The 26,855-nt window shown below is 39.3% G+C and overlaps 1 protein-coding gene across 3 annotated transcripts in view; it reads right to left on the minus strand.

Annotated features, from left to right (window-relative positions):
- The window catches only part of LOC124368476, a 51,250-nt gene that overhangs the window by 15,091 nt on the left and 9,304 nt on the right, over positions 1 to 26,855 (minus strand). The window contains exon 1 of one of the 3 annotated variants that reach the window (XM_046825721.1): positions 3,823 to 3,976. The exons of the other annotated variants lie outside the window; for them this stretch is intronic. The gene's annotated coding sequence lies outside the window, so the exon portion shown is untranslated. Of the gene's footprint in view, positions 1 to 3,822; positions 3,977 to 26,855 lie in introns of those variants that run through there. 3 annotated transcript variants of the gene reach the window in all.

The following is a 26,855-nucleotide window of genomic DNA, read 5'->3' on the forward strand; positions in this document are numbered from 1 at the left end:
TGTTTTTATTTTATTTTTTTTAAATAGCTCCAGTTCACCTTCCCCTTTAGTGCAGCATCTGTAATTAGATGCTGTTGCAGACTTGACTCCTGGAATCTGTAGTCTTGTTCATCTGAAGGGATCCAAAAATAGTTGATAACGAAGATCGAAGAAGCTCAAAACAAACCCCCCTCATCGTTTCAACATTAGAGACACACAGAATACAAAAATTAGTGCAATCTAGGTGCATACACTAATGGTTGTGTTATTATCACTCTTCCTTCATCAACATAAAACCTCAGTGTATCCTCCCTCAGGCTACAGCCATGGTGCCCCAGTCGGCCCCCTTCAAACGGTCCTGAGCAATGTAACTGCTTGCTTTTGATTCTCAATAATCTACAATGACCTAATCCACCTGGTTTCTACTGGACACAAAACACTTGTAACTGCATCTGGAAATGTCCTGAATTACAAACTTCAGCACTTTCTCAAACATTTATAAAATTAGAAATGTTTTAGTTCAATGTTTTAATTTTTTTAAATTTCTAGTCCAATATTACTTCTTATTAAACTTTTATTTGTGTGCTATCGTAAATGGTAAAACTAGCCAGAATTAACTCACACATTTTAATAAATTTAGAAAAATTCTATGGAAGATGGGACTAATAGATGTGATCAATCTATTATGAACTAATGCAGATACATTTTTACACTAATTTTTAATTGAATTTTAACATTGAGATACTAACATAAAGTTGGCAGATGTTATAAAATATCTACAGGGGTGTTTGTAGGTGCAGAGGGGGGGAGGTAACCGGGGCAAGATGAAGTCATAGCCGAAAGGAGGAGTGCACAGTAGATTGACTAAATAGAATTGACATTTTTATTTTCATCAACAAACCTAAAAATTTTACCAAAGACGTGGTCAGTGCTATGGGTTGAACTCAATGGAAAGTTAGTTGATCATTCTGAGACTGGAGTTCAAATTAATCACCCACAAACTAACATGGTATATGCCAGGAGAGGTAAGTGTATGTTTTTATAAATTTTTATACAGGACTTTAGTATGTTATTTTAAAAGGTTTTTACTGCGTTAGATGCAAATTCAAATTAGAGTAAAATTTTTTAAGTTTTAAAAAGGTGTTTCTAAAAAATACCTCAAAAGACCCCTCTAAAAATTTATGATTCTTTAACTTATATACTGAAATTATCAGTACTAGAGGCAGGGACAATAGAGTCCATAGCCATACACTGATGGTATCTCAGCACTTTCCGCATCAGGTAGGCGTCAGTTTAATCAACAAGCTGAAAGTGTAAAAAATGCAAACAATCAAACCAATTCAAAACTCGTCTCAAATGTCTATTGGCTTCAAAAACATTTTATTTCCTAGAGGAGTTTATGATGAGCAGCAGGGATATCTAAAAATATCTGATATTAATAAAATTTAAAAGCTGGATCCAAAGGCAGTGTGAATTAGTAAAATGTAAGTGTGACTGCGTGTGAATGCGTAGAGTATTTGGTGTTTAAATATTAATATATTGATGACTGCTATACAATGTGATATGTTGTCAAAAAGCAATAAAGAGATTATTATTATTAATTACGAAGTTACTAACAAAATCTTTTCTGTAGTTAGGAAGATCTAACTGTCTATAGCATGAGTATGAAATAAATATTTAATTTATTTTCAATTAAACAAATTTAGTAGTACATTTCTCTACATCTTACTTACTGGTTCAGGGTAATACAGCACTACTTGGCAATGGTGTCACTACGTACAATGATTTACTTCTTCTCTGCTCGATGGAGGTACAGACTACAGAGAACTGAGAAAACCACTGAATGGACAATACTGGAGTCTGCACCGCTGTCCCCACCACCCCCGTACCTCACTCGCGGTGCGTAGACGTACGCTCAGGAAACAAGCCGGCGCAGTTTCTATGTACCTGTCTTGTCACCGAAATTTCCTCGCACGTCTATGAAAATGGTAGCATTTTGTGTTGATAAAAAGAGAGGTATTCTTTTGTAAATTATAAGTGAATTAAACAAAACAAAAGAACCTTATGAAGAGAGGGAACAGTCAGGGCCGTACCCAGCATTGGCGGGCCCCGGGAAAGACGTTCGGCCGGGCCCCGTCATGTCCCGCCACCACGCAGTGCGTCGACAAGGTGCCTTCAATTAAACGTGGGGGAGGCCCAGCCTCCCCAATTTTCGGATAAAATTGCTGGCTCCTTTAGCACATAGATAGCACCACTTGATAGAACATGGTCTCTGTTCCACAAAATTGGGATTTTTCATATCGCTGTTTCATTCTTAATGGTATATTAAAAAAAACTTTCCTTAATCGAAACCCTAATAATTATTACTATTAATTTACTATTCTAGAAACCAAATAAATTTGTTTTATATCTTACTACATATGGTTGGGTGTGGCAGGAGGACTGCATAGGGACCAACCTGTATGGATGTCTCTAGTAATTAACCATGTGCACTGGCGTATCTAGGATGACCTAATAGTGGGGGGAGGGGGTTCTACTAAAAATTTACCTCACAGTCAAGCCTAGGACGTGAGCATCCCCCCATCAGGAATATGTTAAATGCTAATAGTGTTAAAAATTGAAAGTTTGGCAGTCACCTGAGAGCATTGATATTTTTATTTATGCCCAACTAGCGAAAAAAGTGAAATTCATTACCATACTGTACTAATTTCTTGAAACCAATAATATATGTTCATCTCAATCTAGATTCAATCATATCCCCACAAGTTTTGCAGTTTTTTATTTGTTCGAAAATCGATGACTACCGTTGAGTCAAATGACTATAATTTTACTCTCTTTCTCCATTTAATTGGCCATCGTCTCGACTACGAGGCATTGGTTCTGGAATTGATGTGAACAAAAGACACTTTTGAGTGTTTAAAATAAAACATTTAAAAAATCGAAATTCAAGTCACATATTATTTAAGTTAATACGAAATTTATTTACTATAGTTGTGGACTTACAGTTTTTGTAAATTTAAATTTAATTAAAATATGTTATTGAATAAATTAAAAGGGCTATTTCATAGCTTCTGATTTATCAGAAGTTTTCCAGGAAAGGGTTGAAAGTTCATTATTTTATATTTACACGTAGGTCAACTATAAAACACGTTTTGATAAACATCTAGTTTTGTATATGCAACAGACGTTTTTAGTTTGAAACAATACCGGAGAAGTTTAATAGCAACAGCGAGTAATATTAAATAAAAAAATAAAAGAAGAAAAAAAAAAATAAAAATAAATCTTAATAGTAAAATCAGCAAATTAGAGAATGTATTTAATTTTTGTTATACTGCCACTATCAGTATTCATTATTAACACAAGTCAATAATACACGATTAGCGCCAACAATGAAATCGATTAGAACTATGTTCAGACCATTTCAAATTAGCCGTTCGAATATAGTCTATGGCTGGTAGGCGATCATGTCCATTACTCGCTCTCGCCGTAAGTGCGAAAAGTTGGAAGCGACAGTGTCTGTATTATGTTTGTCAACTCTTACGGATCACAGACGGACTTGTCATTCCGAAAAATTGCTAAGCACGAATATTGTCTTCTACTATATTTCAGCTGTTACAGTTAAAATATCAAAATAAATACGAACGAAACTGAACTGTAATACATTGCATGACTACGAGCACACTTTTAGTTAAAAATATATCTGGAATATTATTATCAATTGGGAGGGGGATTACAACCCCCTAAACCTCCCTCTGGGTACGCCTATGAGCAGGTGAGACTGCATCTGCAATAGTAATATAAAATTGTATACACAATTTTAGTTAATTTACACTCCTTACTTACTCTAAAGCAGTGGGTGGTGAGTACTCAGTTACAGGAAAGGATGTTTAGTCTAGAACGCACAGTGAACTGTTTGTATGCTTCAGTCAGTTATCACCAATAACCGGAAAAGTCACAGCTGACTGGTCAAAAGTTCTCGCAGTCACCAGCCCTGCGCTGACAAATTGTATACACAATTTTAGTTAATTTACACTCCTTACTTACTCTAAAGCAGTGGGTGGTGAGTACTCAGTTACAGGAAAGGATGTTTAGTCTAGAACGCACAGTGAACTGTTTATATGCTTCAGTCATTTATCACCAACAACCGGAAAAGTCACTGCTGACTGGTCAAAAGTTCTCGCAGTCACCAGCCCTGCGCTGACAAATTGTATACACAATTTTGGTTAATTTACACTCCTTACTTACTCTAAAGCAGTGGGTGGTGAGTACTCAGTTACAGGAAAGGATGTTTAGTCTAGAACGCACAGTGAACTGTTTATATGCTTCAGTCAGTTATCACCAATAACCGGAAAAGTCACTGCTGACTGGTCAAAAGTTCTCGCAGTCACCAGCCCTGCGCTGACAAATTGTATACACAATTTTAGTTAATTTACACTCCTTACTTACTCCAAAGCAGTGGGTGGTGAGTACTCAGTTACAGGAAAGGATGTTTAGTCTAGAACGCACAGTGAACTGTTTATATGCTTCAGTCAGTTATCACCAATAACCGGAAAAGTCACAGCTGACTGGTCAAAAGTTCTCGCAGTCACCAGCCCTGCGCTGACCAATTGTATACACAATTTTAGTTAATTTACACTCCTTACTTACTCTAAAGCAGTGGGTGGTGAGTACTCAGTTACAGGAAAGGATGTTTAGTCTAGAACGCACAGTGAACTGTTTATATGCTTCAGTCAGTTATCACCAATAACCGGAAAAGTCACTGCTGACTGGTCAAAAGTTCTCGCAGTCACCAGCCCTGCGCTGACAAATTGTATACACAATTTTAGTTAATTTACACTCCTTACTTACTCTAAAGCAGTGGGTGGTGAGTACTCAGTTACAGGAAAGGATGTTTAGTCTAGAACGCACAGTGAACTGTTTATATGCTTCAGTCAGTTATCACCAATAACCGGAAAAGTCACTGCTGACTGGTCAAAAGTTCTCGCAGTCACCAGCCCTGCGCTGACAAATTGTATACACAATTTTAGTTAATTTACACTCCTTACTTACTCTAAAGCAGTGGGTGGTGAGTACTCAGTTACAGGAAAGGATGTTTAGTCTAGAACGCACAGTGAACTGTTTATATGCTTCAGTCAGTTATCACCAATAACCGGAAAAGTCACTTCTGACTGGTCAAAAGTTCTCGCAGTCACCAGCCCTGCGCTGACAAATTGTATACACAATTTTAGTTAATTTACACTCCTTACTTACTCTAAAGCAGTGGGTGGTGAGTACTCAGTTACAGGAAAGGATGTTTAGTCTAGAACGCACAGTGAACTGTTTATATGCTTCAGTCATTTATCACCAACAACCGGAAAAGTCACTGCTGACTGGTCAAAAGTTCTCGCAGTCACCAGCCCTGCGCTGACAAATTGTATACACAATTTTAGTTAATTTACACTCCTTACTTACTCTAAAGCAGTGGGTGGTGAGTACTCAGTTACAGGAAAGGATGTTTAGTCTAGAACGCACAGTGAACTGTTTATATGCTTCAGTCATTTATCACCAACAACCGGAAAAGTCACTGCTGACTGGTCAAAAGTTCTCGCAGTCACCAGCCCTGCGCTGACCAATTGTATACACAATTTTAGTTAATTTACACTCCTTACTTACTCTAAAGCAGTGGGTGGTGAGTACTCAGTTACAGTCACTTATTTAGACTATCTTGGTAAATTCTCATTGATATAATATAATTAATAAGTAGTAGTCAAGTATTCTTGAGTCTATAATTTGTTATTGAATGGAAATGCTGTAACCGTTGATACAATAAATAAATAAATAAATACAGGAAAGGATGTTTAGTCTAGAACGCACAGTGAACTGTTTATATGCTTCAGTCATTTATCACCAACAACCGGAAAAGTCACTGCTGACTGGTCAAAAGTTCTCGCAGTCACCAGCCCTGCGCTGACAAATTGTATACACAATTTTAGTTAATTTACACTCCTTACTTACTCTAAAGCAGTGGGTGGTGAGTACTCAGTTACAGGAAAGGATGTTTAGTCTAGAACGCACAGTGAACTGTTTATATGCTTCAGTCATTTATCACCAACAACCGGAAAAGTCACTGCTGACTGGTCAAAAGTTCTCGCAGTCACCAGCCCTACGCTGACCAATTGTATACACAATTTTAGTTAATTTACACTCCTTACTTACTCTAAAGCAGTGGGTGGTGAGTACTCAGTTACAGGAAAGGATGTTTAGTCTAGAACGCACAGTGAACTGTTTATATGCTTCAGTCATTTATCACCAACAACCGGAAAAGTCACTGCTGACTGGTCAAAAGTTCTCGCAGTCACCAGCCCTGCGCTGACAAATTGTATACACAATTTTAGTTAATTTACACTCCTTACTTACTCTAAAGCAGTGGGTGGTGAGTACTCAGTTACAGGAAAGGATGTTTAGTCTAGAACGCACAGTGAACTGTTTTATATGCTTCAGTCATTTATCACCAATAACCGGAAAAGTCACTGCTGACTGGTCAAAAGTTCTCGCAGTCACCAGCCCTGCGCTGACAAATTGTATACACAATTTTAGTTAATTTACACTCCTTACTTACTCTAAAGCAGTGGGTGGTGAGTACTCAGTTACAGGAAAGGATGTTTAGTCTAGAACGCACAGTGAACTGTTTATATGCTTCAGTCATTTATCACCAACAACCGGAAAAGTCACTGCTGACTGGTCAAAAGTTCTCGCAGTCACCAGCCCTGCGCTGACAAATTGTATACACAATTTTAGTTAATTTACACTCCTTACTTACTCTAAAGCAGTGGGTGGTGAGTACTCAGTTACAGGAAAGGATGTTTAGTCTAGAACGCACAGTGAACTGTTTGTATGCTTCAGTCATTTATCACCAATAACTGGGAAAAGTCACTGCTGACTGGTCAAAAGTTCTCGCAGTCACCAGCCCTGCGCTGACAAATTGTATACACAATTTTAGCATCACTGACCAGAATAAAGAATAAGTGCAGGTAGAAAAATTAATTCATGGCCAGGTCAGTTTTGAAAAGTACCCTGCAGAAAAGTGACGTCAGCCACCCTCGTCAAACTAAGCGTGGACCTACAGTCCAATCATTATGCCGGTACGTGTTTGAAAAGAAAAGTCATCCAATGAAATCTTTAATTTTGTTAGAAGTAAATACTGTAGAGGAGGCTATTTTAGAGGAGTGTTTAAAACAGTATTGTGAATAAATACATTGTAAAAAAAAAATCATAAAAACGGATATTCTAATATTTAAAAACTAAAGAATGGAATTGGCTTTAGGCAAGCACAGCTGGAATTCGCAGCTGCACTGGGCATCGCTTTTTAGAGTCATAAGCAAAGAAAAAGTAATTTAAGTTTGCCAGATGAGTTATGAAATATTTTATTATAATAATATAAGTATTCGCACGTAATTAAGTAGGTTTTGCACCTGTATGAGTACTCTGGTTCGAGTGAATTATATTTCTGACGCCAATGTTGAGTTTACCTTCTTACCACAATCAAGAAAATATGTAAAAATGTGCATATTGTAACCATTATAACATACTTCGGTCTTAGATTGAATATATATACACATATAAATATACATTTCTGAGAAGCATATTGCTGTCAAAAGACAACTAAGATAGGTTTCATAACAGCCTTTAAATATATAGTAGAGGTTTTGGTATATAGAACACTACTTTGTCTTTTGCATCTGCATTGCTAGCAGTTATCCGCTGCTTTGTAGGCAATGTCATATGCTTTGCACATGTAGAAGCACTGTTGGTTCGAGTGAATTATATTTTAGACGCCAATGTTGAGTTTGCATTGCTGCTAAAATCAAGAGATTAGGTCAAAAAGTGTACATTTATGGCCACTGTAATTTACTCTGGTCTTTGCATATTTTGTTGTATTGTTGATTTTCCCTTGTTTCCCGATGAAAAAAATATATATAAATACACAGATCTGAGAAGCCTACTTCTTTTAAAAGACAACTAAGATGGATTTTAGTCTTTAAATCAAGTTTTTATTAGTTTGGCGTAAAAGTTAGAATGATAGTAACTTAGTCTTTTATATCTAATTCTTAATACTAGTTAACAATTTATGTTACAAGTACATTAACTTGACATTATTTACATGTTTGTTTATCTGTAAACTAAACTATATTTTTAATAGTTGTGAATATTTAGAGCTGGAATTGGTACATTAGTTCAAAATCACACTTCAGCATGGTTTCTTCTAGCATAGTTCTTCCCTATTGCGTCAAAAGGAATCTTCAGAGTCAAATTCTGAGCGTCTTGTGGTTTAGGACAAATTCTAAGGTACTTACCTAATCGCTGAAATCCAAAAACGGCGTGAAAACTAATGGAGAATTTACAAACTATAAGTGTAAACAGATTGAAAACCGTGATTAAATTAATTAAACATATGGTTGTGCGACCACAAAACAATGTTTTACAGAACAGTTGATTACATCTGACAGGCCTCTTCAATTAATATTTCACCATTTTAGAGACCAAGATGGGATATTTGCTACTTTAAATACAAGTAAGGCGTTGCCCGGATGGATTTCAGAATAGGCAGAATCCATCTTTTACGTTTCCTGTATTCATTCCAGGGAACGTAAGAATGTCCATGTAAATGTTTAGTACAACAGGTTGTATAGTTTACACGTAAAAGTAAAACAAACAAAGACTTTGTTGTATTTATAAAATTATTAAAATTTTGTATAAATACAACTGCTACTGTTACAACAAGCAGCAGGAGACTATAAATGCTACTATAACAGATTGACGGGATAGGTAGTTGCTTTGGTCCCCGAGAACTATTCTGAAAGGGGCTTCTCGGAAGTGGGGCCTCGAAGATGCAGGGGCGCATCCTTGACTAGGTATTCTCAGCAAAGGGTGTGTGTGCAATTCAAGAGGTGCTTTCTCGAAAGAGGAGTTCTTGTCATCTCATGTGGCAATGACGAGATAAAGGATTGGTTGCGGAGTCTGGCTCCTGGGCTGAGGGTCGGTAGCACTAAGGTGCATGTGGTCTTTGGGTATTGTAGGGATCTCATAATCTCTATCAAGGTCTTCGTTAGGGTCGACGGTCCTGTGTCCGGGAGGAACTCTGCGAGCATCCTTAAGGCCGTCGCCAACCAAAGTGGTAGAATTTCCTTGGCGGACTGGAAAGTTCTTGGGGACGTTGGTAGTTGAGCAGTCTGCAGTGACTCTTTATGTGAGGACTTGGATGATATTCATTGGTCTAGCTGAGGATGCGGGTTGTGGCCGATCATGGAGTTAAAGTCCTTCAGGTCAATCTGCAGCAAAGTGAAGCGGCTGTAGACTCTTTTTGGTGGAATAATTTCACGTGGCCCTGATACAATAACCCTGGATTTGTAAGAGTAAAGTATCAGGGCTTTCTATGACAGGGGTTAAACTTATTAAAGTCCATGTTCATAATACCAGAGCATCATGTATTGCTGTAAGCAATAAGGTGAACAGCATTCCTGAACTGGAATTTTATTCCAGGGATATTTTCACCGTTCGACTAACTGGGACTGGCACTGGACGCACCCATATCTTCCACATGATGATGTGAATTCTACACCCTCCAGAGAGATGGCTGGTTAGGTGGGTCATGCCGGCAGGTGGTAATGTGGAATTGGTGACTGGTTGCGTTGCTACCTCGCACACAAATCCGTGAGCCATGGGGTAGCAATAATTATACTATTATATCATTTTCCGAATTCTTTATGTGTTTTTATGTCACTTGGTAAAAATGCAACGGTAGAAGGCCATTTTAAACTAAACGTTCAAGTGGCCAATTGACAAGATGTATTACGTACTTATATTGTTTTACGTTATTACTATTAAAATACAGATTTAAAGAGATGTAATTAGGTGAAGGTAGATCAATATTGCAAGTAATTATGATAAACCAATAACCAAATAAAACTCCTGTACACAGCAGGGCCGGATTTATATAATACAAGCCCCTAGGCTCGTAGTTTGGGGGGTATGGCGCCCACCGGAGAAAACAGAAGAAATACGTGCAAAATTGTGATTTTTTAAAGGAATTTGCGCTAAATATTCTCTATTGTCTAGCCTGAAAATATTAATGCTTCGTCAGCTATAACATAATGTTTGTACCCGTATAGATGAGCAAATTTAAGACATTAGACAACTTGAATATCGTTAATTTTTAAGTCACGTTATTTTATAGGTAAATGTAAGGCCCAACAGTAAGCATAATATTAACAATTTAATATAAATTGGTAAGTCAACTTGATAATTAAAAGTCAAACAATATTAAGTACTTATAAATAAATCTTTAGCCATAAATTAAATGTACTGCAAATCATGTTTACTTCAGTCACTCTTGCCGATTGGTTTCCGTCTAAGCTTCTCCGCAATGCAGCCGTTTATGATGTCCTCATTATTGACTTGCCTCAGAATGTCGTGTTCTATACTAAGCAAGGCCAAACCGTTTAGCCTGTCTTCTGACATAGAGATTCGGAATTCTTTCTTGATCACCTTCAGCTTAGAGAATGATATTTCTGGAGAACAATTAGTCACCATCAAGGAAAGGGACTTTCTTAACGCTACTTTGACATTAGGAAAGCAACCTTTACGGTGTTTTACAACATAATTTGATACATAAAACTTTCTTTACTAATGTGAATTTCACTTTTTCCTATTAATTTTTTCACTGGTTGGAAAAATTCTTAAATTGTAAAACTTAAGAACCCAAATTCTTCGTCTAGATCTTCGTTGTAGCTGTCTCTTGTTTTGCTTGCTGCTAACACCTCATCATTACAGAGCATGTTCCATTTTTAAGGAACCCAAACCTCGTATCGATAAGTTTTTATTCTTGAAGCCTCTTTGTTAATGCACCCTCAAGTTCATCTGTAACTGTAATGAAGCTTTGGGTCCGATTGTATCAGATGGGGTTAGATCAACTTCCGGAGCTTGTACACAGTCAATAGGAGCTAAACGTATATTTGTTTTCCGTTTAAGTTTAGATTCAACTCGAACTTCATATTCTGGACAGTCAGTTAATATGAGAGCTTTCTGCTCATACTCCTCGAAACTTTCCCGTCTATCTTGAATCAGGCCTCTCAAAAGTTTAGGGATTTGTAAACATCTACTAGTTTGTTTTACTTGACCCAAAATATCGTCCCAAAAAACGGGATGCAACCCTGTCTGCAACTGGTTAATTTTTCGTACTAAACCCTGAGTAGTTATTCTTGATGTCCCTGAATCTTCCATGTCTTCCGAAATTTTGTCTGGATGCAGCAGCTCTAGATGACCATCGTATTATTGTCGTCCTTTTTGGTACAAGATCGTTTTTTCAGTTCCTGCTCGTTTTAACCACACGGTTAGTCAGGTGTCGGATGGTTGAGGCAGTAAAATATGCAAAAGTCTTTTCCAAATATCTAAAAACCTTACAGCATTAAGACAACAACCGGCTGCAGCTTGTATTAATAAATTCATTTAATGTCCAGCGCAAGATATCCATGCTGTTAAACTGTTTTCTTCTAAAACGAGCGTAAGTATGAACTGAACCCTTGGTTGCACTGACGCAGGTGCGCCACCCACTGCCCGCTCTATGCACCGGCGAGAGATACTTCCAACACACGCCAACCCGCCGCTCTACTCCCATACACTAGCCCTGTACATTCACAATAATGGTCTTGTATCAAGTATGTACGTATAAAGTACTATCTACGATAATAAAACGTAACCAGTGTCAAAATTTTGTAATTGTAATTGTGGAGCGGGACCCTAAGCACGCGCCTATGTCGCCTATACTTAAATCTGGTCCTGGAACACAGATTGGATACAGAAAGTATGAAGACGCACATTCAAATCAGCTCCTAGTTTTCCAGTAAATCCACCCATGTCATACACAAAAGCACGGTATCAAAATTATAATCCATCTACAAATTTCATTGATTCAAAATATACCTCTGACCTTGAACTTTGGTCAACTTGATAATAAATTGGCTGCTTCTTATCACTGCTTAAACTTGTAATAGGAAATCACTTACAATTGTCTATGTTGGTTTCTACACACATCCTTAGCGGCTTCATAACAAATGTCAGATTTCGCCTTAGATTATTAAAAATAATTGTCTGTCGTTGAAGGCCGTTAGAACTGATATAGAAAAATCCTGGAGATATAGAGAATTAGGAGAGGCGTACGCCTTCAAATTTATATTCGCTTGGTAAATTATATTTCTATGTCTCTCTAACATAAGATAGCCATTTACAGTTTTTAATTTTATCAAGTTAATCAACATTTTAGGCCAATCTTTGTGCATTTTCCATGTATAGGTTTTTCCTTTAGCTATTGGAAAAATGTTTGTGTATATTTCTGTAATTCATGTACTACTGTTGTCGTACCCAAACTCAAAGTATTACTGCTGTAGTAATTACAAAATTAAACACATACATTAACTGTCCAAATACGGCAGGTAAGTTAAAAAAACTACGGCGATTCTTTCCATAACCAAAAATAGGTTGTTGTTGGGTATTCCAGTAATCATTCAAAAAGATTAAAACTAAGATTCTGTAAACCTGCAACTTATGAATGAAACGTGTTGATAAATACAAGGCCTACGTTTTAAGTGATTAAAAACTGTAATATAAATCTCTTAATGTTTGGTTCCGCTACTGAGTCATGTTCTGTTAAGTACTGTATAAGATAATTATGTTTTTCTTGCCCCTAAGGTGGACTTTAAACAGTTTATCCTAAAAAGTTTGCTAAACTGACGTTTCCTAACTGCAAAAATCAAAACCTGATACAAAACAGCCTTAAAATAATACGAACTGTGGTAAAACTCTTTGAAGTTTAAAATAATAACATTCGTTCAAAGTGGAAATTTACCTTTTACATTAGCCAATAAAGTATGAAATATATCATTTAAAGCAACTTTTTACTGATACATTTGACGCTTTAGATTTCTGTCGAATCATCAAGATACTTAATTATTAGGATTTTAATTGCCTTCACTTACGTCCCCTTTATATTTATTTATCATTATTGACAATGTTTTTTTATAAACGTAAAAGGGATTTGCAGGCGTTAAACATTTCTTAACTCATTTTAAATGCAGTGTATTTGTAGTATTAACTACACACACGTCACAATACTGTACGTCTAAAGTAAGCTATATCCATCATCAAGCTTCCTTCCTCAGACGTGTTGTATCTGCTTGAACATCTCTGTCTACAAAAACGTTTCTTATCCTATTCCTTAAAATATAAAACCCTTCAGATGCTTGTAAAGCAGATTCGGTGTTTTTGGTATTTTCTAAATATATAGACCAACTATTTCTTTTGTGTATTGTTTTTTTTTTCTGTTAAATCTCGTACGTTGCTCTTATATTTCAAGTGTAATATTATGAAATTTCAGAAATAAATTTTTCATATTAATTTCATCTAAGAGATATGCCCAAACAATAGTCAAAATAGCGGCATAAAAATGTAAAAATGTATGTACAAGGAGTAATGCATCAGCCTTTGTCTCCTTTGTAAACTTACAATTTCTTTTTACTGTTTGTGTTTGATAATGGAAAGATAGTGAAGGTAACATGATTTTTCCGGACCTTTGCCATCGTTCAGTGATACAAAAAATCAGTTACACTTTAAAAACGTGTTACTGATTTGTTGTATCCCTGAATGATGGCAAATGTCTGGAAAATCCTGTTTCTTTTAACTATTGTAAGGAAGAAATGATTTGGCAAAAGTGTGTGCAATGAATGGGGAGTATGTACTTCTACTCTTGAACTACATCTGTTCTCAAAAGCAATTTTTAATATTATTACCATCTAACATATTCCGGTTGTGGTGGGGGGGGGGGGGGGGGTAATATAAAGTAGAGTAATTTGGCGGCCATGAATTATGTCCCCGTGTCAGGTGGCCGGAGGCTGTGAGTCCTCACGCTCACTCGCGGTACACGCGTAGGTTACAGGTTGCTATTATTGTCTTCTTTTAGAGAATATTCTGCCTCCCCGTCCTATCTTGTTACCCGCGTGCAGCTTCTGCGGCTCGTGCAGCTCCTGCAGATCATGCAGCACCTGCAGCTACAAGATTCAAATTCTAAACTAAAAACTCTATTATTCTCATAGACAATCTGTGCATTACATTATAATACATCAGATATTAATTTCTTCATCCAATATAAAACTACACTGAAATTCAAGACAGTCTAGTAAAATTATAATAAATATAATTAATATTCTCATTGTGTGATACTCAAAAATAATTCAGTTATTAATAAACGTTATTAAAAAGATTCTTTAATTTAGGTTGAAAGGAATATTCATTGGTAGTCTACACTCTCAGCGTCACCAGGAAAGTTGTTAACTTGATTACTTGTAAATTTACTTGATTGGCAATACAAGACTTGATTTATGTCGGGTAGGATAACTTCTGAGATTTAAAGATTCTATATGTCTTACAGTATACGATTGCATTGATGTAAAATAAATAAAGAGAAAATTAAAGTTAATAGCTTATTACGGACATAAACCTATCTGTAGATTTCCTTCTCCCTTAAACCGCAAACGAGAAAAAAAGACACTCCTCTGTAGGATAAAATCTTGTTTCATTCAAATAATTAATGCAATCTGATAAAAAATAAACGGATGTGACACTACAAACAGAAAGTAGCGATAATAAAACAGCTTAAGAGATTTAAAACGTAATATTTCAGTTTGATGTTACGGAGAGTGCAAGCATTTAATGTTTTTAGTGTAAACTATTAATTAAACCAATCAAGGGAAAAATGTAGATTTACTCCTAGAAAACAGTTTGAGTTTTATTCAAGAATACCAACTTCATCAATTACAGCAATAATCTCGAATTGAAGGACTTACGGACGGAAATGAGCAACAGCAGTCTTCTTATTTCCTGCTGTAACTGCAGCTCGGCCGATAAGCATGGCTAGCGCAGCAGCCACAGCTCTCGGACCTTAACACAATGCTCATCCCTCCCAACCCGCTCTTGGTATGGTCTCCTCGGCCGTGGAACATATCATACAGATATACAGAGCTCACAACCAATCCTCTGTGTCTCTTAAAGTGAGTAAATACTTACATACATCAGCACCTTTTCACCATAGACAGTACGCGGCTGAATGTGGGGTTTCATGGAACTCCTGGGCCAAAAGAGAAATGAGGAGTCAACCTCATCAAGGAAAACCTGTATTCGACATATACATAGTTTTTCGCTCCCAACCTACAATTAAATGCTAATACACCTGTATGTTACAACTCCGCGCCTTACGGTATCGGACGCACTGGAGAAGGCACGACTGTCCTCATGCACAGACGTGTGGCCCATCTGCTGTGCAGAAGCTTGTGGCTACCCTTGAGTTTACGGCTGTCGCCGAAGGGAGAGTTGAGGCGTTCGCCATCTTAGCCTAAGCGCAGCCAAACTCCGAGATGGAGAGCCTCCTAGCGCACTCATTATGAGGGACCTGAATACTAAACAAAGAGCAGGAAGGCCAATATATGAGTCATCGCGCTACACAAGTACCTCGAAAGGTATCCTGGTTTAGTCGTGGAGTCTACCGTTGAACCCACACTTTACCTACCCATAAGGCATTCCTACGTTACTTCATTTGTCCTTGGTCATAAGTATTGCGCTAGACATATATCTGTACCCCATAAATGACCTGTAATCAGATCACATACCTAACATTACGAGCAACGGCTACTTACAGTTCTCCCCTCCATTCCCTAGTAATGAAAATAGACTAGGATAAGGATATACCTGTACGTTTATAAGTTACTAAAATTTTCCTATGTTTAACCCTCCCAATATACTCGCTTTGTTTACTAATTTGTTTCATCTGTCTTCCTCTCATTACCGATAAGACCAATGTAGATATCAATGTGTCAGATTTTTACAGTGATAAATCGAAACTCCCAATGAACCAATATTTACAATTTTAAATACCGACATAAGGTTACACTCCAGATTCCAACCTTCTAGATCAACTCGTTCGATAGTTATCGTTCAGGCGGGCAGAATCGGAATCCTTTTCTCAGCAATTGGTGGCAGAGGCTTCGCTAAAACTCAGCCAAGAAATTGAATCTTTACTGAGCGCTTCCGGTTGAACGGGTAAGCAAAAAATATAGTACCTATCAGTATAATATTGAAATTATAGTCTGAATTTTCCTTTTGGAAAATAAGAAGAAATGAATGGTGGAAGTGCATTATGCGGGGATATTTCACCAAAAATCCAACAATAGATATTAAAATAGTAAATTTAACAATGTAAGATTACCACAATCGGCACTCGTTATCAACAAAAGTTAATAATACACGATTAGCATCAACAATATACGCTGATACATATAATGTAGTGATAAATAGATCAAGTGAACTATTTAAAATCAGGCGTTAGATCAGACCACCAGTAGACGTTCATTTTCATTACTCGCCGCGCCGTCTCGCTTGAAGCGCGGGAGTGGGGCGACAACAATGGCTTTTTGTCAATCCCCTACGAGTTAGAAATGAACTCGTTTTTTCCGCGAAAAATTCAACCGCATGTTTTGTGATATATGTTATGTCTGCTGTTATAGTTATAATAAAATAACTTGTAATATTAAAACAGTTTTATAGATAGTAAAAATAAAACAGAACTGTGGTAAATAATTCTACTACGAGCATATTTTCTACAGCTGGAAACGTCTTTGTGCGTGAGTTCCGAAGAAAACTGACACCTCCTCTTGGAAAGATCGTAAAGCGACTTTCATGACTGACTCTGGCTGAAAATTTCTATATTATTCTAAACAGCTGATTCCAACACTGTTTGCAGTGAAATATCAGTCAGGTCTACCAACTATCGGAATAGCAGAATAGACATTCCCTTCACAAAACCGTACAAAGTGGGTTTCTATAAATTATTTCATTAAAACCACGAGGAAAGTATAACATATGGTATTTTTGAAATCGGTAAATAGTGTACTTTCTTTCGATTTAGTAAAAAATGGGTGGTTGCGTTAAAAAACTGACTCCCTACAACCCTACAATTCCTGCCTGCTGGTTTTGTAAATGTTTTAATGATAATATTGAAAAATTAGAAAAAAACTTCTGGCAGATTTCACATTAAAAAGACATTTTAATATACGTACTAATAAGAGAACTATGGCAGTTTGAAATTGTTGTCAAAAATCAGTTTTTTGAGCACAGCGAGTGAACAACGCAACCAAAAGGCCTCATAAAATATTCCCAAGATCCTTTCAGTTTGCATACAATTTCGAACACAGTGTATATGATCAGAAGAAGTGAAGTTTTTAAATTGGTTTGGGAAATTATGACGTATCTTTGCTTTTTCACTGTGCTGTTGAGATAGCTTGAGAATAAAGTTATAACCGCGTATCGCCTTTGCTAAAATACTCATAAACTTTAAGAAAAGAAGAAAATGACGAAAGGACGAGGCTGCTGAGTAATAAGAACGGAAATGGTGGGGGGGGGAAGAGAGGTGCATTTCTCGCAGTACCTTTTGAGCCGGGGCTCAGTTTGGACAATTTATTTTTGTCTTTTATTTTGCCCACCTCGGCCACTCTTGTCAGTCGGTGGGGGAGTCACTCCGTCAGAGTATTGATTTTCTGCCTGGTTGGACTGATTGGTTGATGGTCAGCTGGTTGACCTTGACTAGTTTACCGACCAGCTGTAATTCACCGGCACCGGCACCGGCTACTGTTCGGAGCGGTCAGACTGTTCGGGAACACGTTCGGAGAAGCTACTGCGTTTGCTGTCTGTTCGCTGCTCGTCCCGTTCCACATGGCTGGCTAATTCTCCGACTTTCGGGCAGGTAAAATGTTCTTTTTGCACTCTCTTAACTTTTTTAGTTGGCGGTTTTTCTCTCCCACCCAGACATATATTATCGTAGATTAGTTATAAGTAATTTATATATATTATTTTTGTAACTTGTGTTCCTCGTGTACGTGTTCGTGTCGCAAAGTGTTCGTTCCTGTCTTTCGTACTTTCCTAAAATTTGTTAATTTATTTACTTTGCAGTTAAGTTTTCTATTTTTGCCCTAGTGCTTTCTAACTGATCCGATTCGGCGAACGGAAATTCTTTATTCCGTGTACACACACTTTGATTTTTTTAGTGTAAGCGAGACGGTACAGACTTTGCAAATTTTTGTTACCACGTGTTTTGTGTTGCGTGCAAAATTGGGTGGCAACATTCATGAATTTTAAATTTTATTATTTAATTATTGGCTTTATAGTAGCGTGAACGGATTATAATTTAATTTCTTGTTATCTGGGAAATAATGTTCTGTTATTATTTGTAAATTATATATTTTATTATTAGGCCTGCCTTACAATAAATTAATATTTAATAATAGAATGTAAATTATTATAATAGAATGATTAAAATCCAGTGAATTATTGTTACAAGTAAAATGTTATCACGCTGAATAATTTAGTATGGCTGTTCTAGCCTATAAGTAAATGTTTATATATTTGAAAATTTGTTTTGTTTGTAATATTTAATATCGTCAACCAAGTAGTGTATCTTATAATACTTGGTGTCTTGAGTTATTTTTAGGAAAATAGTCTTTGATACTTAAAAGGTACTGTTAGTTACAGATCGTTATTTTTTAATTGTTAAATTTGAAATATTTTATATATACTTTGGTGGCAAACATAATTAAGTTTTTATTGTTTCTCAGGTTACAGTAACATTTTTCTAAATATCTACTGGTTATGTTGGTATTCTATAGGGTCACCCCGTGAGTGCCGTCAGCGAGACTGATGCGGCGAGTCTGCCCACAGCACTGAAGTCAACTGAATGCCCGCGCCTGCCAGCGCTATTGGACTCGGCATCAAACCGGAGTGTAGTACTCCCATTCATTTCTTCTGGAACAAGGTTGGATCAGAAATGTTTTTTACTTCTTATACTGAACTTGCGAGGACTGGGGTGCAGGGAGCGCTGGCCAGATGTTAGATCTGGAGGAGGGCCAGTACTTAGCCAGTGTTTATTTAGTTTAGTTACATGAACTGAAGGGGAGGATTTTCATCTTTAAATTCGGATTCGTGGAGGCAACTAAGCCCCGCCTCCTTCGAAAATTGGCTTTAAATATTTTTTTTTTAATTTTCGGCTACAAAACTTGAAACCAAATTACTTTTTAAAATTAGTGGGCCTAGAAATTCTACAACCTTTTCCCTCCCCTCAGTTCATTAAAACATTACCTGTTAAAAATTTTTAGATTTACTACTGCCGTACCTGAAATTGTTATTTATATATCAAATCTCTATATTATATTATTTATTTATTATGTTATTATTTATATTTATTATGTTATTGTCTATATTGGAATTTTATTCTTTTGTTATTTAGTTTTTAAGTTACGCGCGGTGCACCGTGGTGCTGAAGTAATTGTATTTTGCATGGAAATGTTTGCCACCTATTAATTATATATCATTTACTCGAAATCTTGTCTCTCTTTGTCTCACTCTTCCACTTAGTGGCATGTGATTGTTTTTTTTTTATGATTTGCTTCCGAGTTTGGGAGGGGCACGCTTCCGAGGCCTCCTGTCTTTTTCGCTAACTCGGAACAAAATGGTAGCAGAGCGTGGTTACGTGTTTTTACCCTCTGCGGGCCCGGGGTTTTTGTTTTGCCACTGGTGGTGAGAGGGATGAGTTGAAGTTAGTTTGTGAACTTCCTGCGCCTGTGCCGTCTCGCTGAGCTATTTATCGCCGATCTACAGGAAGTGTGTAAACTTGTTTATTATTTTTCGGATTCTTGTTTACTTGTGTGTTTTTGTTATATCTTGTCTTCATTGTTTTTTTTCTGGTTTTTGTTCTGGTACGAGCGTAGTGTTTTTGTTGTGGTATTTTGGATTCGCTGCCGTTGTTTTCGTGGACGGCAGGAAATTCTGGGGACCCTGCTGATGAGTGTTGTCTCACTAAGTTATTCACACTTGTCGCCTTAGTTATTGCTTTGTTAGTCGTTGACTTCGAGTCAGTGTGTTGTTTGTTAGTTTTTTGTTACTCTTTGTTATCATCATGCCTGTCTCTCTGGTGCCTGAATACTTGCTGAAGGGAGGATCTCCATTTTGAGTTGTTGGCTCGTGGGGCTTAATCCGGGTTCCGACTGCGAATCCATGCGGAAGCAACTGCGTGATAATATGGAACTGGACACGACCTGGCCTAGAGATTTTGACGTTCCAGAAGCAGAGGCCTATTTTGGAGGCTAAGTTGGAGACTTTTGAAAATAGTCAGGAGGACTGGTTGGAGTCGCCGCCTACTGGCCGAGAGAGGGGCTAGGTATTTGTCCCGGCTTACCCATCTACATATGAGGCTGTCGCTACTTAGATCCAAGCTTACCAGTTTCTGGTGATAGGGAGTGGTTGGAGGAACGCATCACCTTGGTGGACAACAGCCTGCTGACTGTACTCGAGAGGGGACGAGGGAGCAAAGGCTCCTGAAAAAACCTTGTCTGCGGTTGACTCTGCTGCGGCTGTTAAGGGTGAATGCCGGATCCCTGGGTCAGTTGTTGCTGATTTTGATGTGGGCGTGGCGTCGGGGGTGTCTGGTGTGGACGGGGCCCGGGGCCTGTGACCCAAATGCCTGCTGGATCTGGGGGGACTGGGGACTGTGGTGACGGGATCCTTTGTTCAGTATCACAAGCTTTCCGAACCCACTTACCCCGTTGCTGCAGCGACTACCAAACGGTGGATGGTCTGGATACAGGGAAGCTTTGCTGCGGTTTCTATCTTGAGATCCTGCGAATGCATGACTTGCCTGGGTCTTCAGGGAGCGAGCTTCCTGCATGTCATCTCTCCGTTTTGTAGGCCACCTTTGGGTGACTGTCTGGTTCGAGTTCTCCAGAGGGGTGGTACCCTGGATGATTTTCATAGGGAGGCATTGGATTTCTTTGTTCCTGGTCAGTTGAGGGAACGTCTCCGTGTGGAGAAATTCTTTAGGCCTCAGGGCAACGGAGAGAGTTTGGCAAAGTTTGTGGCCGAGGTGAGGGACACTGATAGGGTGTTAAGGCTCAATATCCCCGAAAGTACTGTGGTCACCACCATTCTTGAGGGTCTCAATCCTGAAGAGAGGTCCCGTCTAGTTTTTTGCTGGTCGCCTTCCACCTTTTCTGAACTGGACCGTCTGTGCATTGCTTCGCGCAGCGTGCAGTTTGCTGACCGGCAGAGGGCGGAGAGGAACAATCATCGTTCCAATCCAGCCCTCCAGGCTGTCACGGCCGTACAGAATCCCGTGGATGGGGCCACATCACTCTGGTGGGCTTCATCCACCCATCTGCTATGCCTGTTGGTGAACGAGGTCATACTCGTCGGGAGTGTCCTAGGAGATATCCGCACTGGTCCAAAAAAATAGATCAAAGGGGGGTTTTCTCTGAAGTTCCCCCGAGGTCTAAGAAAAAATTTCAAAAAAATAGTACCTTGCGAAAAATTTGATTAATAGTTTGGACACTACGAGCCTAGCAGAAAAGGGAAACCTACGGCTTAGGACAGCATCTTCGGTGTGCCCTTATATCAATATCTTAGTTGGGAGACTCAGAGCATAAGGCCCTAGTTGATTCCGGGTCAGCCTGTAGCCTCATCTCTTCCCGTCTTTTTTGATGCCATTTCAAGGTTAGGTTTGGTGAAGCACACCGAGGGAGTCTTCTTTAACTTGCTGGACTGCTTCTAATTCCCCTCTTCCAATTTCGAGGAAGGCTTCAATCAAGTTTAAGGTTGAATGTTTTTCATGGGTGTGGAGCTTCCTGTGGCCCAGGACCTGAGCATGGACTGTATTTTGGGGGCGGATTTTATTCAAAAGACTGGTTTGGGTGCTGGATCTTCAGGCGGGCCAGTCTTATTTCAAATTCAATCGGCGAGTGGTCAGTCCCCTTTTCTGATAAATTCAAATCGACACCGCAGGTTGGTGAGGTGGAGTGTGAGGAAGGTTCTGCCCCTGGGGACCCGTTCGGTCACTTGGAATGAGGAGCAAGCTGGGGTTCTCCGTGAGCTTTGCTCAAGATTTCCGGAGGTCCTCACACCCAAGCTCGGTTCTTAACCCATCTTATTGAATATGAAATTCGTCTGACTGAAACACTCAGCCAGTACGCTCCCATCCATACAAGTTGGCTCCTCCAAAGATGGAGGTTATGCGTGGTATCATCAAGGATCTCTTGGATCAAGGAGTTATTGAGCCCCTCAAACTCATCGTATGCCAGTCCAGCGTTCTTGGTTCCAAAAGCCTAATGGAAAACATCGTATGGTGGTTGACCTAAGAAAACTTAATGCCAAAATTGAAATAGACTCAGTGGCCTCTCCCCGATCTCCATTCTGCTTTTGATTGGTTCGGTAAGGCCAAATTTTTCACTATATTTGATTTGATCCAAGCATATCATCAGATTCCGTTGAAGAAGGAATCACGTCCTCTCATCGGGGCCTTCTGTGTTCCGTGGAATTTGTATCAGTACCGATCTGTGCCTATGGGGCTAGCTGTGGGGGGCCCAAACGTTAACTAGGTTGCTTGACTCCATCTTCCACGATGTGAAGTTCAGTTATGTCTTTAATTATCTTGATGACCTTCTGGTCTACAGTGAGTCTTTCACGGAACACGTTAAACATCTTGAGGAGGTCTTGGTTAGGTTGGGTAGGGCTGGCCTTACAGTCAATCCGGAGAAGGTGTCTTACGCTAAGTCTGAAATATCGTTTTCTTTTCTCGGTCACCTCGTGTCGTCTAGGGGTGTATCTATAGGACCCTGCCAGGACCCAAGGCATTCGGGATTTCCCTCCTCCGAAGGATGCCAAGGGTGTTGCCAGATTCATAGGCATGGTTAATTTCTACCGTAGGTTTATTCCTTGACTTTGCCGAGGTGGCCGCCCCTCGCTGAAACGCCTTAAGAAGGAAAGACGCAAAGTTCGTTTGGGGTGAAGATCAAGAACGTGCTTTTTCAACTGCTTAGGGAGGCCATTATCCAACCTCCTGTGCTGCGAATACCGGACTTTAGTAGGCCCTTATCTTGCAGACTGACTCCTCATCCTGTGCTGTAGGAGCTGTGCTTTCTCAAGAATTCGACGGCGCTCGGCAAACCTATAGCTTTTGCATCTAGAACTTTGACCTTTCAGGAAAAAGAAATCTTCTATTTATGAGCTGGAGTGTCCTGGCGGTCGTTTTCGGCATGGATAAGTTTCGGAGGTTCCTAGAGCATTCCGAATTTCTGCTGGAAACTGACAATCAGGCTCTTTCCTGGCTATTGGCCCATCCTCGACAACTCGGGAAGATTGGGTCGCTGGGTTGTCAAAAATTGCGGCCTTTAAATTCAGGATGCAGCACATTCGCGGCACCCAAAACGTGCGTCCGCCGATGCTCTTTCTAGAATGTATCATCTACCCAGCGATCCTGTTGATTCTCAAGCACCGTTGTGTGGGACTGTGATGTTGGATTTCCCTGCTGCCTTTGAGAGTTTTGGCTCTCACCAACTTCATGACCCCGAGTTGTCAAACATCATTGGTGAGCTACCAGGAGGGAGAAGCCCACTCTCCTTACTTCTTGTCCAAGGGTGTCCTCTGCTGTCGTGCCCGACGCGGAGGTTGGTCCCAAGATTGTTCTGCCGAGTGCCCTCATACCGATGGTCTTTTCCTATTTTCATGTTTCTCCCGTCGGGCGGTCATTTAGGGATTCACAAGACCATCGCTAAAATCAGAGATAAGTTTATCTGGAAGAGTATGGACAGAGCCATTGCTGGTAGAGTACGAGCTTGTCATCTTTGCTCGGTCAGTAAACCAGCACAAAATACCAAATTAGGACTTCTTTCCTCCGAGGTGGCGGAGCGGCCTCTTGAAAAGGTGTTCATTTGACTATGTGGGACCCTTTCCCCGTAGCAAGTCAGGGAACACCTCCCTGCTTGTCGCTGTGGATTGCTTTTCTCTAAGTTTTGCTGGTTGATTCCTCTTTAGGAGTGCCACGGGCGTCGCTCACCGTCAAGGCACTCAAGTCCCGCCTTCTACAGAATTTTGGAGTGCCCGTGCCGCCACCTTTCGTTTCAGACAACGGCACACAATTCGTGTCGAGGGAGTTTCATCGCTTCTGTTTTGGGCATGGAATCAAACATGTTACGACATCTCCTTACTACCCCCAGCCTTCTCATGCTGAGTGGTTCAAACAAACCGCAATCTCAGAGCCGCCCTCATCGCTTATCACGCTGAGAAAACAAACTACCTGGGATGAAAAACCTGAGCTGGCTTCAGTTAGCCTTCAATTTGCTCTTCACGAAAGTCATGATTCCACGCCTTTCCAGGGTCATGTTTAGTCGTCGTCCTCCTTCTGATCCCTTGTCTAATCTCTGGAGTCTGGATAGTCTTCTACCAGTGCCTGGTACTCCCAATGTGAGTGACACTTGGGAAGCAGTCAGGGTTAAGCTCCTACAGTCTAGGGAACAGGGTGAGGAGAAAATTCAATAAGGGACGTATTGCTAAACCCCTTCCAGGTGGGGGATCTTGTCTTTTGTAAGGCCCATCCGGTCAGTTCGGCCGTGGATAAACGGGCAGCCAAACTTTGCTATCGGTGGACAGGTCCTCACCGGATTCTTCGTTTTCTCTCCCCAGTTACTGCTGAGTTGGTTGATCCCGTATCGGGGAGGTTGTGGCCATCGGAAGGCCCACGTTTCTCATCTGAAGGCCTTCCGTGGTGCCACCTCTGGTCATGCTCTGGACTTGGATACTGGTTGCGGCTGCGGGGTGTCCGGGACTGATCACCCCTGGTTTTTCCCCTGTGGTGTCGTTTTACTCTCTTTCTGTTTTCTTCTTTCTCCAAGAGAGGCGCTCTCAAAATTTCAGGAGGATCGTGTTTTGGTCTGCCTCCTGCTCAGGACTTTCGTTTCCTGTTTAGGGTTCTCGACTTCCCGTTTCCTGTGCCAGAGCTTGTTGGTTCTTCTTTCAGTGGGGGAGAGGTTTTGTTTGGGGTTGCACCCTTTTTAGTGGGGGAGGTTGAGCCGGGGCTCAGTTTGGACAATTTATTTTTGTCTTTTATTTTGCCCACCTCGGCCACTCTTGTCAGTCGGTGGGGGAGTCACTCCGTCAGAGTATTGATTTTCTGTCCTGGTTGGACTGATTGGTTGAGGTTCAGCTGGTTGACCTTGACTAGTTTACCCGACCAGCTGTTCACCAGGCACCGGCACCGGCTACTGTTCGGAGCGGTCAGACTGTTCGGAGAACACGTTCGGAGAAGTACTTGCGTTTGCTGTCTGTTCGCTGCTCGTCCCGTTCCACATGGCTGGCTAATTCTCCGACTTTCGGCAGGTAAATGTTCTTTTACACTCTCTTAACTTTTTTAGTTGGCGGTTTTTCTCTCCCACCCAGACATATATTATCGTAGAATTAGTTATAAGTAATTTATATATATTTTTGTAAACTTGTGTTCCTCGTGTACGTGTTCGTGTCGCAAAGTGTTCGTTCCTGTCTTTCGTACTTTCTAAAATTTGTTAATTTATTTACTTTGCCAGTTAAGTTTTCTATTTTTGCCCTAGTGCTTTCTAACTGATCCGTTCGGCGAACGGAAATTCTTTATTCCACACTTTGATTTTTTTAGTGTAAGCGAGACGGTACAGACTTTGCAAATTTTTGTTACCTCGTGTTTTGTGTTGCGTGCAAAATTGGGTGGCAACATTCATGATTTAAATTTTTATTATTTAATTATTGGCTTTATAGTAGCGTGAAGGATTATAATTTAATTCTTGTTATCTGGGAAATAATGTTCTGTTATTATTTGTAAATTATATATTTATTATTAGGCCTGCCTTTACAATAAATTAATATTCTAATAATAGAATGTAAATTATTATAATTAGAATGATTAAAATCCAGTGAATTATTGTTACAAGTAAATGTTATCCGCTGAATAATTTAGTATGGCTGTTCTAGCCTATAAGTAAATGTTTATATATTTGAAAATTTGTTTTGTTTGTAATATTTAATATCGTCACAGTAGTGTATCTTATAATACTTGGTGTCTTGAGTTATTTTTAGGAAATTGTCTTTGATACTTAAAAGGTACTGTTAGTTTACAGATCGTTATTTTTTAATTGTTAAATTGAAATATTTTATATATTACTTTGTGGCAAACATAATTAAGTTTTTATTGTTTCTCAGGTTTACAGTAACATTTTTCTAAATATCTAACTGGTTATGTTGGGATTCTATAGGGTCCCCGTGAGTGCCGTCAGCGAGACTGATGCGGGAGTCTGCCCACAGCACTGAAGTCAACTGAATGCCCGCGCCCCTGCCTGCGCTATTGGACCGGCATCCAACCGGAGTGTAGTACTCCCATTCATTTCTTCTGGAACAAGGTTGGATCAGAAATGTTTTTTTAACTTCTTATACTGAACTTGCGAGGACCTGGGGTGCAGGGAGCGCTGCCAGATGTTAGATCTGGAGGAGGGCCAGTACTTAGCCAGTGTTTATTTAGTTTAGTTACATGTACTGAAGGGGAGGATTTCATCTTTTAAATTCGGATTCGTGGAGGCAACTAAGCCCGCCTCCTTCGAAAAATTGGCTTTAAATATTTTTTTTTTTTTAATTTTCGGCTACAACTTGAAACCAAATTACTTTTTAAAATTAGTGGGCCTAGAAATTCTACAAACCTTTTCCCCTCCCCTCAGTTCATAAAACATTACCTGTTAAAATTTTTAGATTTACTACTGCCGTACCTGAAATTGTTATTTATATATCAAATCTCTATATTATATTATTTATTTATTATGTTATTATTTATATTTTATTATGTTATTATTGTCTATATTGGAATTTTATCTTTTGTTATTTAGTTTTTTAAGTTACGCGGTGCACCGTGGTGCTGAAGTAATTGTATTTTGCATGGAAATGTTTGCCACCTATTACTTATATAT

Source organism: Homalodisca vitripennis, chromosome X (genome assembly GCF_021130785.1).
Source record: "Homalodisca vitripennis isolate AUS2020 chromosome X, UT_GWSS_2.1, whole genome shotgun sequence".
Lineage (NCBI taxonomy): Eukaryota > Metazoa > Arthropoda > Insecta > Hemiptera > Cicadellidae > Homalodisca > Homalodisca vitripennis.